The sequence below is a fragment of the Myiozetetes cayanensis genome, unplaced genomic scaffold, assembly GCF_022539395.1.
Source record: "Myiozetetes cayanensis isolate MyiCay16 unplaced genomic scaffold, myiCay2020 scf5-8, whole genome shotgun sequence".
NCBI lineage: Eukaryota > Metazoa > Chordata > Aves > Passeriformes > Tyrannidae > Myiozetetes > Myiozetetes cayanensis.
The window spans coordinates 57,527,078-57,542,894 of NW_026087742.1; the positions used below are offsets into that span (position 1 = coordinate 57,527,078).

The window sequence follows — 15,817 nt, forward strand, 5'->3', positions numbered from 1 at the left end:
GTTCCAAGTATGGAACCCTAAGATCTGAAAATAAATGTCATGATGAGAAAAAGAAAGATGCAAATACATTTAAGAATTTTTCAGGAAAAAACTTCTATCACTAACTCAGAACATTTTTTTCCAAGTCGTTACTCTGCAGTTTTACCAGTTCCTCTGTGATTTTTCAACATGAAACAACGCATCAAGGAAATCTCCCAAACCCTTGCAAAACTTTTTGCTTTTAGAAATAATAAAAAAGGCAAAATTTAAAATAAAAAGATGGTGGAAACACACTGACTGTAAGATGCAGAAAGCAGATATGGGTGAACACCGGAAGGGCTGAAGCCAAGAGAGAGCCTCACCCAAAACATACTCATTTACTTCATGGTTGCCTCCCTCTGTACCTCCCCTGCAACCTATCACAGTACTAAGCAAGACTCCATTATACTTCTCAGATACAGGCTCCATACAGTAAATGACCCTGGAAAGCACTCCCCTTTGTGCAACAGTCCGAGTGTCCTGTCATTTAATTTTTAGTAAGAAGATACAGAATTTGATTTTTCAAGTGAAAGACTGAAATACAGGGCCCAAAGCTATACACTCAGACAAAACCTTTAAAGAAGAACATTTCTATTCAACAAATGAGGTGGAAACACTGATTCTTTTTCAAAATACTATGCTAGAGTTCAGAAGTACATAATTAAAAGAATCAAGGTGGATTCCATCCACGAAAAGTTTAAGAAGCAATTTGACGTACCACAATTACCTCCAGGATTTTCTTCTCCCATTAAAAGTACCGCTAACCCCATTTTATAATTGGTCTGCCATGTACACCATCCCCATTGCTTTAATTTCTTAATCATTTCCAGGAAAAGGTGAGTACCTGCCCACATAACAACTTAACTCCTTCTATTTTAGAACGACAGCGCGGCGGCTGCCGCTGAACGAGTCTGTTTCGGCCGAAACAGAACGCCAAGGTAAGGTCGGGGGCGCAGAGGGTGATCGCTCTCTGCAGTGACAAGCCTGCCATTTTAAAGTGCCTCGGGACCACACCGGGCGAACAGCAGTGGAGCAAAGGTGCCCAAAGCCGCAGCGCTGATAGCCCGAATCGCTCTGTACCGTGCTCTGCTCCAAGCCGACCGGGCCCAGGTAAACGCAGCTTCGGAATAAATAAAATTCGTCTGCTGTCCGGTCCGCTGAGCGGCGGCTGGAGGGCTCGGGCCGGCAGCCTGCCTGACACCTCCGCACGCTTCAAAGGCGACAAAACTATAAAACCCAGCAGAACTACAAACCAGCTGCCACACTTGGGCAGCACGCTGTTCAGAGCAGCACGGTGGCAGCCGGGGTGCCCTTTGCCCGCAGCAACAGGCTCCAGCCTCAGGCAGCTTACCGCGCTGCTGCCCCGAAACGTCTCTTTACTCACGGCCCAGTTTATATTTTGGGGTTTCCCCCCCGGTGCTGCGCTCTGCCAGAAGTTCCCTGTTCCCCGCAGTGCTCTTCCGACGGCTGCGGAGCGCTGCCCCCGGCGCGGCCGCACGTCGAGGCGGCAGAGCCGCCGCCAGCAGCCCCGGGGCGCCGCGTCCCCCCCGCCCGGCTCTCCCTCCCCGGGGAGCACGTACCGCCCGGCCGCGGGGCCCGCGGCGCCGCCCCGGCCTCCCCGCAGCTTCGTGCAGCTAAAATGGCTCCTGTCGAGAGGGGGAAGTGGTGCCCGAGCCCCGGCCGGTGACTCACCGCGGGGCCGGGCGGCTCGGCTCGGAACGACACGACACGCCCCGGGCGGCGGCCGGCGCTCCGCCGGGCCCGGCCCGCAGGTGGCGGCGGCCCCGCTGCGCTGCCCGGGCCGTGCCGGCCGTGGGTGCGGGGGAAGGGGCAGCGCCGCGGCCGGACAGGGCCGGCGGCGGCCTCGAGACCCGCCTCGGCTCGGCGCCGCTCCCTCGTGTGCGGAGCGCGGCCGGGCCCTCCCGTCCCGCCCGGCTCCCGCCACTGCCCACACCTCGGATCCTTACGAAACATCCCACCCCGGTCCCCTTCGTGAGCAGTAATTGATAGAATCAATTAGGTTGGAAAAGACCTCTGAGATCATCGAGTCCAACCTTTAACCCAACGCCAGCATGTCAACTAGACCATGGCACTGACACGTCCAGTCTTTCCTTAAACACCTCCAGGGATGGCAACTCCACCACCTCCCTGGGCAGCTCATTACAATATCTAATTACCCTCTCTGTGAAGAAATTCTTCCCTATGTCCAACCTAAACCTGCCCTGGAGCAGCTTAAGACTATGTTCTCTCCTCTCATCCTAAATTAAATAAACAAACATATTTCTGTGGAACATCTGGTATGTTATACGGATGTCCTCTTGCTCACGTCAAACTGGTGTGAAAAATAAGTGAAACTTAGGAGGGCCCAAATTGCTCAGGGAAATTTAAAGTACAGTGTCCAATGGAGCACTGTCAAGCAGCCAGTGCCAGAGCCTAGGTTCTCAGAATCCCTGGTAAATTTCTGATATGCTTTTCATATTCTTTAAACAAACCCTTGTGCCTAATAAACAACACTCTGAAAGCCACCCAGCCCACAGCAGTGTAAAGGCTTGGGATGGGCTCTGCGTACACACTGGGCACTCTGAAAGGCCTGACAGACGTGTAATCTTAAAACATGGCACAGAGGGTGAGGACAGAGTTACTTCCACCTTGTTTGTGGGAAGGGTAAGTGCATGCTGTGTTTGCAGGTGGCATGTGCACTGGTTTTCCACAAATTCCCAGAAGAGCAGAGTCCAAAGCAGCATTCCTGCTGTAAGGGAAGGCATAGCACAAGGACCCAAGCCCATGCAGCAGACGAGAGGATGTAACTGCAGGTCAAGGAACTGGGAAGCAAGGAAGCAGCAGAGGCAACCTTTGAATGAGAAGGGAAGACCTGAGTAAAAGCCTGAAACTACTTCTAGCAAACAAACTGAAACAAACTCAATAGGCTTAAGCGCAGCTGTCATTAATACTCCCAGTAATAATTAAACAGTACTCCCACAAGAAATGTGCTAAGCAAAACTCACAGTTTTATGGACATTAAACATAACCAGCAGTTGGAGATATTAATTACCAAGAAGAAAGTTTTGGGGTTACTTTCAAGTAATTTAATCCCTATGATACCTGCATGGCACTTTAAGGCAAAATTACGTCCCAGTTTATTGTTTAAAGAGCAATTACCCATGTACGATTTTATTTGCTGTAGTTTATAATCTTATTTTTGCAGCCTGCTTTAGTGGAAGATCTGGAAAAAGCAGCAGCAGCACATTTTTTATGACTTACCGATTAAAGGTATCAATTACTAAAGTATCTTCACTACAGCTCCTTATCAAAATGTCTTCATTTGTATTTCTCAGCTGAAAAAAGACCACGAAGAGGAAGCACTGCATTATTACTTTAGTCCCTATATATTTTCCCCTTCTTGCAACAGATGTATATTCCTTCTCTCCAACAACTTAAGACTAATCCAATCTTACACCTAAAAGCATTTTTTTCTTGTGCTGCAAAACCCTTTCGAAATCATGGGGCGTGGAGGGAAGAAATCTGACCCAGGTGCACAGCAGTTACAAGGAACTGTAACATTGGCAAAGGGAGAGTGCCATTTTAATTATTAAAGAAAGTCTAATAGTTATGTTTTAGAGGGGAAAGAAACAATACAGTCTTATCCAGGCAATCAACCAAATTAAAAAAAATCATTTAGTCGAGATGTATGAGCACAAGCTATGAAAACATTTTGCTGTTTCTAAGCTAAATATGGATGCCATATTTTCTTAAAAGCATATGTAAAATGTAAACATATTTAGCAAGAGAGAATGAAGGTGGATGTTCATCCCTGGAACCGCATCAGGTTTCTTGATAATTATAATTTTGGCTTGAAGAATAAGTGACCTTGCCCAATTGCTGGGATGAGTATTTCCACGAAACTTAGATCACTGCTTGCCCAAAAGACATAGCTAGACACTGACCAACAGCACAGCTTAAGCCAATTTAAACAGCTTTAGTCCTCTACTCCATCCCAGCCTCATATTCCTCACACCAAGCTACTCCCTGCACTGCTTCCCAGAGCAAATATTTGTGCAGCCAAGCAGCATGGCAGAGGGTGAAACCCACCAGCAGAAAAGTTAAGACTAGACAAATAAATAAATAAATAAATAACACATACTACAATTTTCACATTGCTGTTGGCCCCAGCTCCCGGAGAAACACAGGCCAAATCACACCCCAAGGGGAGCAGTGGAGCCAAGCAGGCTTCGGGTAGCAGAGATCTGGATGTAGCTCTCACTTCTGCTGGCCTCAAGCATGACCCCAGGCAAGCTGCTTCTCTTTTCACAGCCTGGTTTGGTAATTGCTGCCCTCCTTCGTAACTGGCTTTGAAACCTACAGGTCTGCAAGGATGGCACGGGATGGGGTGGGATTGGATGCTTCACCAGGAGGCACAAGAGTGGACTACAGCAGCACTCAGCACAAAGGGCAGCGCAAGACTCTGAAGCCATGCAAGGAAAGACCAGAATGATGTGCACTGGAGGTTTCCTGCCCCATGTGAAAGTCATACATTTTAGCCTCATAAAAACTAGCCAAGAGGGAGGCTTGTGACCGTGCTCAGCTTTCACTTTTGGATGGGGGTTGGGGAGGAGAAAACAATGTTTTGTCTTGAAGGGAGCAGAAAAATTAAATTTAAAAGCTCTTTGGTTTTTATTTTTCTGTTATATTCTATACAAGTTCACTATATGAGAAGCCCTACCAAGCCCCTGTTTATGTGAAACCCCATGGTACCATTCCTAAAGCAGCTCAAGATGCTGTTAACTCCTCTCCAGTATTGCAAGAGGAGATCCCACCACCCTGCTCTCAGCTCAGGCTCATACAGTCAACTTGCACAGGCTTGGGGCCTCATCAAAGTCCACCTCAAGACTGGATAAAAATCTGATTTAAGGAACTTCTGGTTTGCATTTGTTTTTGTAGGATCCCAGTATCTCAAGCTTTGCAAAATATTTAACCTCAGGCATCCCTGTAGGAAGGAAATTCTAATAATCCCATTCACAAGCATGGCAGGAAAGAACACCTGAGCAATGGATACACCCAAGATCACACTGTACGTGTGTGGAAGGACAACACTTGAACCAGCCTTCACCCAAGTCACCAAGAAACACCACTAGCACTGCTACTGCTATGCCACTGCTACATTTTAATGTACTAAATATAATGTACGTCTATCATGGCATTACTGTCCTGGTACTTTGGGTTTGTGGACCAGCTCCTCCCGCTGTGATAGGTGCCACATAAAACACAGAGAGACACTACTGTGGGTTTCTAATGCTGCCAGATGCATAATGACCTAAACATTTAGACATGGAGAAATTGCATCAGGAAATTATAAGGTAACTTACTCCTATCCCCAAGGGAAGTCTCTGCTAGGACATTAGGTACAGAAAAATTCTTATGACTGTGTTATTTAACAACTTAATCATGAATTCAGACTATACACTTCTGATATTTTTAAGACAAGTGTTTCCCATTTACAGATTTATATTTCCAGAGATTTCGACAAAAAAGCATCTCAAAGAAGAAATGTGGAACTCAGGGTTCCAGGTACCTGGAGTGCAGCCCATGCAGCTATCAGTTCTTAATTTGCAATTTAAAGGTATGGTTCAGTGTTGTTTTAGTGCATGCTGAGTATAGGCTGAAAGTAGAGCACAATGAATTTGAGAGAAAGCAGTCTACTTTTTCACTGTGCTGGTCTTCTGAACTTGAGTTGAACTGTAGGAAAGGAAAGGTGGTAGCAAACAAAGTGCACATGAAAAGGCCACTACTCTTTTCAAAAGTTGAGAGGGAAAGTATCCTGGTCATTCTGTGCTTAATTGGAATCCTTCAGATAGTAAATGTCATGTTCTTTCAAATATACATGGAAGTGTTTGTTAAGTCTATGGTTGCACAAGTCTCCAGAAATTATGCTTTGGTACCAGAAGGGGCAAAAGAGGTGTCTAAAATTAGATGGATTCACCACCAAGCACCAGGCAACTTTAACCTCATCTATTATACGCTTTGAACTTTGCCTCCAGTGTTTCCTAGTGAGGGCAGATTTGGCAAGGTGGCTGCACAGCAACATCCCACACAGCTACAAACCCTTGACCTTGTACAGCCTTGCACAAACTCTTCTTGGATCATCTCTAAGGTATTCCTAGGTCACATCCCAGTGATGACAAGCCTCTAGGAAAATCTACTTATATAGTCACTTTTCCTTGCTCTTTCAAGTTCCTTCCTTCCTCCTTTTGTTATAGGTTTGCCTCTGCTAAGAAGTAATGCTCCTTGGTATTTCTGAGAATGGTTTAACATATGGGTATATTCTCCTTTCTACTGACAAGCAAGCTTTAGAAGGAAAGAATTGCAGAAATCCATTCAGCAGAAAGCTGACTGGCGTGGATGGGAAACACTGGCTGCTCTTAAACAAGCTCAGATTATGATGAGCACTGCCAGCAAAGGACATGGGACCTCCCTCTGTGGGTGGTACTGAACTACTAGACTGGGCCACAACTCAGGTAAATTTTCACCCTAAGACTCACATGATTGCACAATAACCACCAAAAAAAAACCCCAAAAAATAGGCACATACTCGGGGGATGCTCCAGACAGAGAGAAGGGACAGAGGTGGTGCTGCTTAACCCACAGCTTTCTGACCTCAGCTAGCTCTTGTTCTGCCTTCCCTCTGCACGCTACTTCCCTGTTTGTTTTTGGAAAGTGCACTGGAAGTCATTTAACATCCTATAAATAACCCTGCCGGTAGGTATGACTGAAGTCACACTTGTAAACCCACAGCTCTAAGGCAAGTCAAGCAAAGAAATTAAAATAAAGTCATACAGGATATAAAAATTTATATCCTATATTTCTTCTCTCAGTGACCTTTAGACCTCACAAAAATAATGAAACAAAAGTAATTAAACGATGGTCTGCAAATATTTGCAAAATACATGCAATGTTACCCATTCTTCTCAGGTGACAGACAGGAGAAATCATCATGCCTCACCTAATGTTATTATTAACCATAGTCAGACAGACAGTTAAGACTCCTGTATCCTGAAATCCAACTCACTAATAATTTGCTACTCTGCCGTTCTTCATTCAGAGTCACGAATCTGGCCAACAAAAAGGCCAACATTCCTTACATCTTTGACTATCACTTCTCAACTCTGTTGCAGCATGGACCCTACAACAAATAAGGCAACTAATCAGAAGGAAACAGAGAAATCTATTGTATATCAACACATGGGTAAGTCTATCTGAATGTATGTTTTTAACCTAGAAGACCCTTGAAAAGGGTGCTTGAAAAGGCAGAAACCATTTCTGAAACAAGGCAGAAGACAGTATTGCTCTAATTAAGGTCCAAGTATAGCTTTGCACTGTAAAAGCAACACTATTTTATGTACAGAGCACTTCACTATAACACACTTGCAACAAAACAAAGCTAAAATGAACTCATTCTTATATGGTAATAATTACTGAATATCCCAAGAGAACCAGCAAGGCCATAGCAATATCATGGTTTTATCTTAAATTCTCATGCAGTACATGTGCCAGCCCTGAAAATTCCTTTAAAATAATATACAATAACATACAAGGCTATGCAAGCCTGACTGCAGTAAGATTACTCTAGATCCTTAACTTTACAAAGGAAATGATCACTTGGGTGTGCAGCTGGTTTGAAAGACAAGTATTTGGTTGCCTATCTATTTCTATAGATTTGCACTGAAAAAACAGCTTTTAAACAAATACGGATTTCCCGCTATTGTGCAAGAAAGACACAAAGGTGAGGGGATACAAGGCACGAAGTAATTTTGATAAATACTGCTAAAATCCAAAAACACATGAATGAAAGAAAAGTTTAGATTTTCCAAGAGTAAGAAACAACCTTTCCATAAAGAAAGTCAGTTTTGATTCTTGAAGTAGAACGGCACTGAACATCATCCCACAAGCTTCAGATCCCCCACCAGTATACTCCTTCTGTGTATAGCTGTGTTGCATTAACACCACGGTTTTATTTGCTCTGCAGTCCTTGAAAGTATAGTTTTTAAGAACCCAAGCTCAATTTGAAACTATTAGAGATGATACTACACCAGTAGTCGTAAACTTAGCTGTTGTTCTTTTCCTTTCTTACACACACAAAAAAATCCAGAACCATTTGTAAACATGTTGTTCTGTGGTTTTTCTTTTTGATGTCGGAATGTTGAAATCCCTGATACAAGACCAAAAAAAAAAAAAAAAAAATCAGGCATATGAATGAAGAGACATATATACCAAGTGAAACTATGTTGCAAATACACCCAGAAGGAAGATAAAACCAAGTATTGGGTGCGTTTTATATAGTCAGTGGTTTCTTAACTGGGACACTTTGTAGCTCACTGAGGAAGCCTCATTAAAAAGCTATAACTGTATTTTTTCCTCTTCTCATTCTGTGAGTCACTCATACATTTTTGGATGTTGCAACACATTCATGAATAATAAAAAGATACTGCGAAGAAGAGGAAAAAAAACCCAACAGTGTTCACAGTGGATTTTTTAATGTCTGTATTTATCAGTATAAAAATCAAGAATGAAGCTGAGATTTGTAGAAGTTTCTATGCAAGAAATGCTATTAATCACAGATAAAGTATTTGGTACACCCAGAGACAAGCACACAGACATGCCAAAGTTAGAGCACGGTGGTGTTAGTGTTGCTGTTATTGTTTGGCCTTTATACAGAGCAAGAGGAGAGGGAAGGGGGGAGGGATCATAATGTTCCCCATCAAACCCTCTCCTGAGAGAGAACAGCCAGGCACCGCCCTTAGCTAGACAGTTCTGGACCCAAAGCTGCACTTCTGCAGCTGCCTTTTTTTTTTTTTTTTTTTTTTAAATACTTTTCTTTTAAAGACCAGTTAGGTTGCGGAGGCTGCGCAGTCCCAGAAAGTCAGCCATGCTACAGGAAATTACTGTTGATATCTTAAAGAAGTACCAGGGAATTATTTATTCACATTTGTGTTTTAGACAATAACAAAAAGAGCTTCCAGTATTTGCACATGTTGGGGTGGTTGCTGCACGGTTTTCCACTGCTCCAGTCAGATGAAAAACGGTTTGCTTCTATTCCCATTTTTGTTACCCTTTCAATCCCCCTACCCTGTGCAGGCCACACTGGCTGACTCCCTGTATGGTTGCAGATCAAATACATGGAATTAAAGGAAATCCAGATAAACATCATTTTTAGAAAAATGTTGAGCTAGAGTTCCACAAATATTTTAGATGCTTACAAGAATGCAACAGGGTATTTTTCTGCACTGCTCAGGATGTGAACACAAAGAGAAGGAAAGCATGTTTATTACTGCTTTTCCAGTTGCTCTAATTGATGGAAAAAGATAAAAGTGGTAATTTGAAGAGGCAGCAGAAAGAAAATAAATTGTGCAAAAAAGTAAGCTCATGTGAATAAATCAATTTTTCCTTGCAACTCACTCAGGTAGAGACCTGGTTATTAAAGAACAGTTAGCTAGAAACACAAGCCAGTTACTTGCTTGTTCAGGAAATAATACTTTAAGTAGCAGGCTTACCTATCCAAATACATGCTACATTAACCAATTGGTGAATACATGAATCATGGAGAAGAGAGTTAAAAATAAAGACCATAGGACACAGAAAGGAGGGGGGTTGGGGTGGCTGGCGCTCCAGGGAAGGTAAACTGGCTGCTGGAAGGCCAACATTTTGATCTCTCAGTTACATTTTGAGTCGCACAAACAGCAGCTTCCATCTCTATGCTCATCTTCAGCCAGACAAGCAGTCCTACCAGCAAATCCAGTAAGATTACAATCCTGTGGGTCACTCCAAGAAAGCAAGCCATCACCTCTGCTATTGTCACTTGCCCATAAAAGTGAGGTACAGTAGTCAAACATATCCTAGAAGATTTCACTGAACACAGGCAAGGAGATTTGGTTCCAGAGAACTGGTGCTACTATAACGTGTTTTCCAAAAGCCTCCTGGGAATCATCTTTCTTAGTTTTGTGGTTTAGGTAGCCTGAAACCAAAACTGGGAACCAGAGGCTAAGAGAACAAGAAGACATTATGGCAGGCAGGGTTTCACAGATGTGATTTTCCTCCTGCTCTCTACTAACGGAGATCATTCTGTTATTAATGGAAGGGGTTCAGTATTCTCCTCAAGTATCCTGTCATGGAGACTCCATTCAAAGTACTATAAATACATTTATGTTTATTATTTCAGTTTAATATTGTCCATTTAGCATTTCATTATAAATGTTTAACCCTATAATCAGTTTTGTCCTGCATATACTGAGGGTCCATCAGCTTTAAAGATATGTCTGCTCTGGAAAACATCCCACTAGAGTGGACTGATTTCAAATCCCTCTACCATCAACGGACAGATACCTAATTTGAGGAAGTGCTCACATTCTAGGATGGCGGTCTAAATTCAGAGTGTTTCATCCAGTGCTTCTCTATAACTAATTTTATTTCTTGAACTTTTCCTTTTAATGCTCCCCCATTCTAGCAAGATGCATTAGAAATGTTTTCAAGTTTTGCATATGAGACAAAAATATACCACTTGTGACTGTGGTCACAGAAGTCTTCCTGTGTGAGTAACTGAAGAGTAACATCAAACTATTTTAATTTCAATATTCAGAATAAAAATAATTAAAACAACTTTCCTTAAGACAGCTGTCAATGATCTCACTCAGGAAAGGAGAAAGAGCGAAGAAAATTACTTTTTTGGTTTTTTTTCCACTAATTGCCCTGATCCTCGGGCCTGTTTGTTTTAGGATATGATCCCTTGCTGCTTTGCACAAGCTAGGAGCAGCTTACTCCCCGCTACTCCGTTTTATGAGAAAATGGAAATCCCCTGCCCTAAACAAGCCCCCTTTAATTCTTTTATTGCTAATCCTTACTTGCATGCAGCAGTTGTGGATTCCCCAGAAGATCCCAAATAATCTACTCAAGGTATCCTTTGGTTCCAAGTGATTACAACAGTGTTAGATACATTATTTCTACTTACTTTCTGAAAATATACTAACTTCCCTTAAATATTAAAATATTAAATTTCCCCTTTCTAGTCAAGTATATTACATTATCTAGTGAATGTATTCAAATCTACACAAGCATATCATTTGTGCACCACTGGGGCAAAAGTGAGATCTGTAGGTATAGGAATTTTGCACTAAAATTACACAGCACATTGAAAAAATCACTTGTAGCATTAAATGCCAACTACCAACACCAGATAGCAAACAGGAAAAATGCTACCTGCATCATCAGAAAATGCATATTTGCATTTTTGGTGAAATAGCAGCTGGATACCATATAGGGAGAAAACAGAGGGGAGAACACCACGTTTTGGGTACAAATCGAGAGGTACAATGCCCAAGGAACAATCCACATTTATAGGCAGAAAAGAGAAGGCTGAAGATCTGAAGATCTGCAGGTCAGAGTTAATACAGCACAGAAGTGTTAATCTACACTGACAAAACAAAACAGAGGAATGGGGAAACCAGCATATAATTATTCAGCAGTTGTGTTGACACTCTTTCATTTTAAAACCACTGCCCCTTGTCCTGCCACTGTCTGCCCACATAAAGAGTCCGTCTCCCTCATCTTTATAAGCCCCCTTAAGGTACTGGGAAAGCATGAAAAGATCTCCTTGGAGCTTTCTCTTCTCTCAGCTCCCTCAGCCTGTCTTTGTAGGAGAGACACTCCAGCCCTCCGATCTTTTTTGCGACCCTCATCTAGACCAGTTCTAACAGGTCCACGACTTTCTTTTGCTGAGGACCCCAGAGCTAGATGTCACCCCAGTACTCTAGGTGGGATCTCACAGAGGGGTAGAATCACCTACTTTGAACACTTGTCCATCCACACAATTTCTCTGACTGAGCAGAGCAGAAACACACTTCTGCTAGCTGTGCTTGCACAAGACCTGAGAAGATGACGACTCGTCATCCATTTACTTTCACTTTTATTAAACACCCAAAGACTTGAAATCCTCTGAAAAAAAAAAAAAATCAATGCAGAGATAAAACACAGCTGGTGGCAGGCTGCTAATTTATATACCCTTTTTTCCCACATCCCTGATGGGGCCATATTGCCTCACTTTCCCCATCACTTTCTGCTTGGATCTGATCACTGGCACCAACCCCCAGCTAACAACAGCATATGACTCCCCACAGAGTTGCTCAGGGCTTTCTGTACCTTCTTCCTTATTTGTAAAGCACAGCAAAGTAAGCCCAGGCTTAAAGGAACTGTCTAAAAGGAATTGGAAGATCTTGAGCTTGAGTTCTTGGTCACACCCAACTGGAAAAACTCTGCTTTACTGATGGCTACTATTTACTTAGAAAATCTGATCATTAATAAGGTGAAAAAACTGCCTGTCAACAATTTTTGCTCTTCATCTCCTCAAAACTACGTCGTGCTAACACAATGTTCAAAGAACAAGGCAAAAAAAATTTAAGCTGTGAATACAGATAACTGCTCTTCAATGTTATTTGGTAGCAGTGTTCACATTTGAGTCTGTTGGTAGCAGCATCAGATTTGAGTCCATTTTCCTCGCATTTAGTAAAAAGTAACACTTCTTTTTAAAAAGTTCACCAAAAAATCCTTCAATAAACAAATGTCCACTAAGTTGGATGAGAGGAATGCATATTTCTCACTATGGGTAATGAATTAAACTCAACATTCTTCTGCAGGCACTAACCCACTCCCCTCCCGAAAGAGCATAATAATGATAAAAGTATCATTAAAGTACATTTAATCTTAAGGACATGAAAACTATTTAGCATCAACAGATGTGTCCTGTAAAATTTTCACAAAAGGTCATTTGCAAAGAATATAAAAGTATATTTCTGTTTCTAACCATCATAGCTCTATTATATTTATGGTCAGAAGCCAGTTCATTCATTCATTAAAATATTACATCTGTATTGGCTGTAATGGTAACAGTTAAAAGCTGAATTTGAAAAATTCTTCATAATATTTTTACAAATCCTAAAGACCAAATCTGTTAACCCATAAAATTAATTTAAGTAGGAAAACCTAAAAAAAAACCTTTAGGTTTGTTTTGGGTGGCTCAAGCTGAAGATTTCGCTTGAAAAGTCATCCAGTGAAGGACAGATGCACAGAGCATGAGGATATGCAAATATGTAAGAAAAGACCTCAGCACAACCTCAGTGGAGGTAAGCAGGTGCTGGGGGACCTGTTCTCTGCACAAAATTACATGGTGGTATAATTTCCCTTTACCAGAAGGAAACATAAAAGTAAAATGCTGGCACAAGTCTGCCAGCACAAGGCTGGAGAAAGCCTTACAGTTCTATAAATTCCAGACACATCTCATTTCTAACACCTCCACTAAAGCACTAATTTCCTCAACCCTTCCCCCAGCAGCTTCTCGGTACAGTCACCAGAACCTGTCACGGCTTTGCCACCTATGCTCCTCAGTCCATTTTGAATAAAATAAATCTACTATTTTAACCAGGTAAGTTAAGCAAATTAATTTTGGCAGAAACAGAAGGGTTCCTGTGTTCAGATGGCAGGGTGGGGGGTAGTAAACGCAGGCAGAAAAAGAATGACAAGCTGCTGGGGAGTGACTGATGAAGAAGATAGGCAACCATCACAGCTATGGACTATGCTCTAGAGATTCACTGTTCCTTAGACAACACATTATTATGACAACATAATTGGATGTCGGATTCAAAAACAAGAAAGTTGGATCAGTCAGTATTCCTACAGCAGTACACGAACACTACTGTCACCATCCTTTTTCTGACTAGTCTTGTTGCCCTCTTTCCTGCAATACCACTTCTCTGGTGACTTATCTTAAAAAATACCAAATCCCATGACACAGGGTAGCATAACCTGCTCACCTCTTCAGCAGTTTAAACTGGTGACAAAGTCCACTCTTTCAGTTTCCCTCAAAACAAACATATCTGCTGTAATTCTCTTGATAAATGTCAGACCTTGAAAACAACAGACTTTGTGATTTCTCCTTGAACTTCTCCTCTTAACAAAATTAAACAGCACAGAACAGATGCTGTTCAATTCCACCCTTGCCTGAAAAAGGTCTCTGAAGGTCTGCAGCAAGTTGCAGAACCCTACAACTTTCCACCAGCAGTTCCACTGCTTCACCACCAGCTCATGTCCCCTTCCCAAAGATCCCAAACACACTCCAAAAGCAATTAAATTAATTCTAGGGAGTGGCAAAATTACATCTTCACTGGTCACAGATGCGCTGGATTAGGGACCACATGGAAAGTTTGTACACACACAGCAGGTACAGAGTAAATAAAAACACCTAACTCTTGACTATCCTGATTACAGTTACATTTGGCAGTGGTGAAGGAGAAAACCAAACCTGACAAAAAAAACAGTCTTACTACTATTTCCAGCCTTGGTTAATTTGGTTGTCTGGGTGCATAAATGTCACACACACACACACAATTTGTGCTATTAAGCATACAAACAGTAAGCTATATAGCTCAACCATTTAAGAGTATTATGTTCAAATTTGATATGCCCCTAAAATGGATGGTGGCCACTTAAAAATCCTGCAAACTTTAATCTCAGCCTCAAACATTGTTTCATCTCACAGCCAGGAAGGAACTCAAACTCACTAAATATTACAAACACAGTAAAATGTCACAAAGTGGCAAACTACAATTCATGACTGCACTTTCAAAACATACCTGATGTGGCAACACTCATTATCACCTCCATATCAAATCAAGTTTTATACAACTACTGAAAGATCAAAACAGAATTCAAAAGTTACTCTTGGTTCTTTGATTTTGCCATTTTTTGAGAAGAAATTTATTAAATAACCTAACTAGAGCCCTTAAAAACTGAAATGATCCAATCCGATTTGTATTTTTTTATCAAGTTGGATCCTGTATGTCCTAGAAATCAATAATAATGGCCAGTCTTCGCGAGCGAAGATCCGGGGAAGGTCTTTCCACCTTCCAGCCTGCGCATTGGATTTTTTAGGTGAGACACAGTGTGCGCGGAACTGAGCCCACCCTTTAATCCTAAAGGTTCATCTGCCGGGGCCAAGCGAGCTTGGACGGTGGCAGCGAGGTCCTTAGGACGTAGGTGGGTTGCCTTTAAGGGCTAACGAGCCCCACCTGCCCGGGAGTGGCCCTGACCGGGAATCGAACCCGGGTCTCCGCGGTGATAGAGCGGCGTCTTTACCACTAGACCAGCAGGGGCTCCTAGAAATCAATAGTGCATTATCATTAACTCCAATGCAGGTAGCAACAGCCATATGGGCCAAACCCTTGAAGGTTGTACTGTCTTTATTTTCTCAAACATGCACATCTCAGTAGGGCAGATAAGGAAATTGTATTTAAAAATTATGTTTGAGAGTGGTGCTTTAGTGCTTGTGCATTTCCAAGTCAGCAGAGACACTCATGTTTTCAAGATCCTGATTTACAAGAACTTGGTCTCCTCAACTTCTGGTTTTCCTCAACAAGAAAACTTACAGTAAACTCATCTTATATAGAAAATGCAATTTGTTACCTTAAAACATTCCTAGGATATTTTAAAGTGTGAATCAAAAAGCCAAATCAAAACCACTGTGTTAAATACTGAACATCAGACTTTTGATACCATTTACCCTAGAGTAGGTTCAATAAAACAAATTTTCTACAGAAAGAAATACTTCTACACTTAAGAGTATATTTGTTCTAGTTCAGCTGCCAGAGGAAAAAAATGTCCCTGTTTGTTGTATTAAAAAGAATTAGCTATGGAATTATAAAACATCATCTCATAGCCATCTAGGCTCAAGTGCAATTCCCAGGCCAAATTAAACCTTCAGCTT

At 42.1% G+C, this 15,817-nt stretch overlaps 1 protein-coding gene across 5 annotated transcripts in view; it reads right to left on the minus strand.

The window, feature by feature from the left end:
• The window catches only part of ELF1 (E74 like ETS transcription factor 1), an 84,739-nt gene that overhangs the window by 63,561 nt on the left and 5,361 nt on the right, over positions 1 to 15,817 (minus strand). The window contains exon 1 of one of the 5 annotated variants that reach the window (XM_050333097.1): positions 1,599 to 1,713. The exons of 3 other annotated variants lie outside the window; for them this stretch is intronic. The gene's annotated coding sequence lies outside the window, so the exon portion shown is untranslated. Of the gene's footprint in view, positions 1 to 736; positions 826 to 1,598; positions 1,714 to 15,817 lie in introns of those variants that run through there. One more of the 5 variants, XM_050333100.1, reaches the window with a different exon arrangement.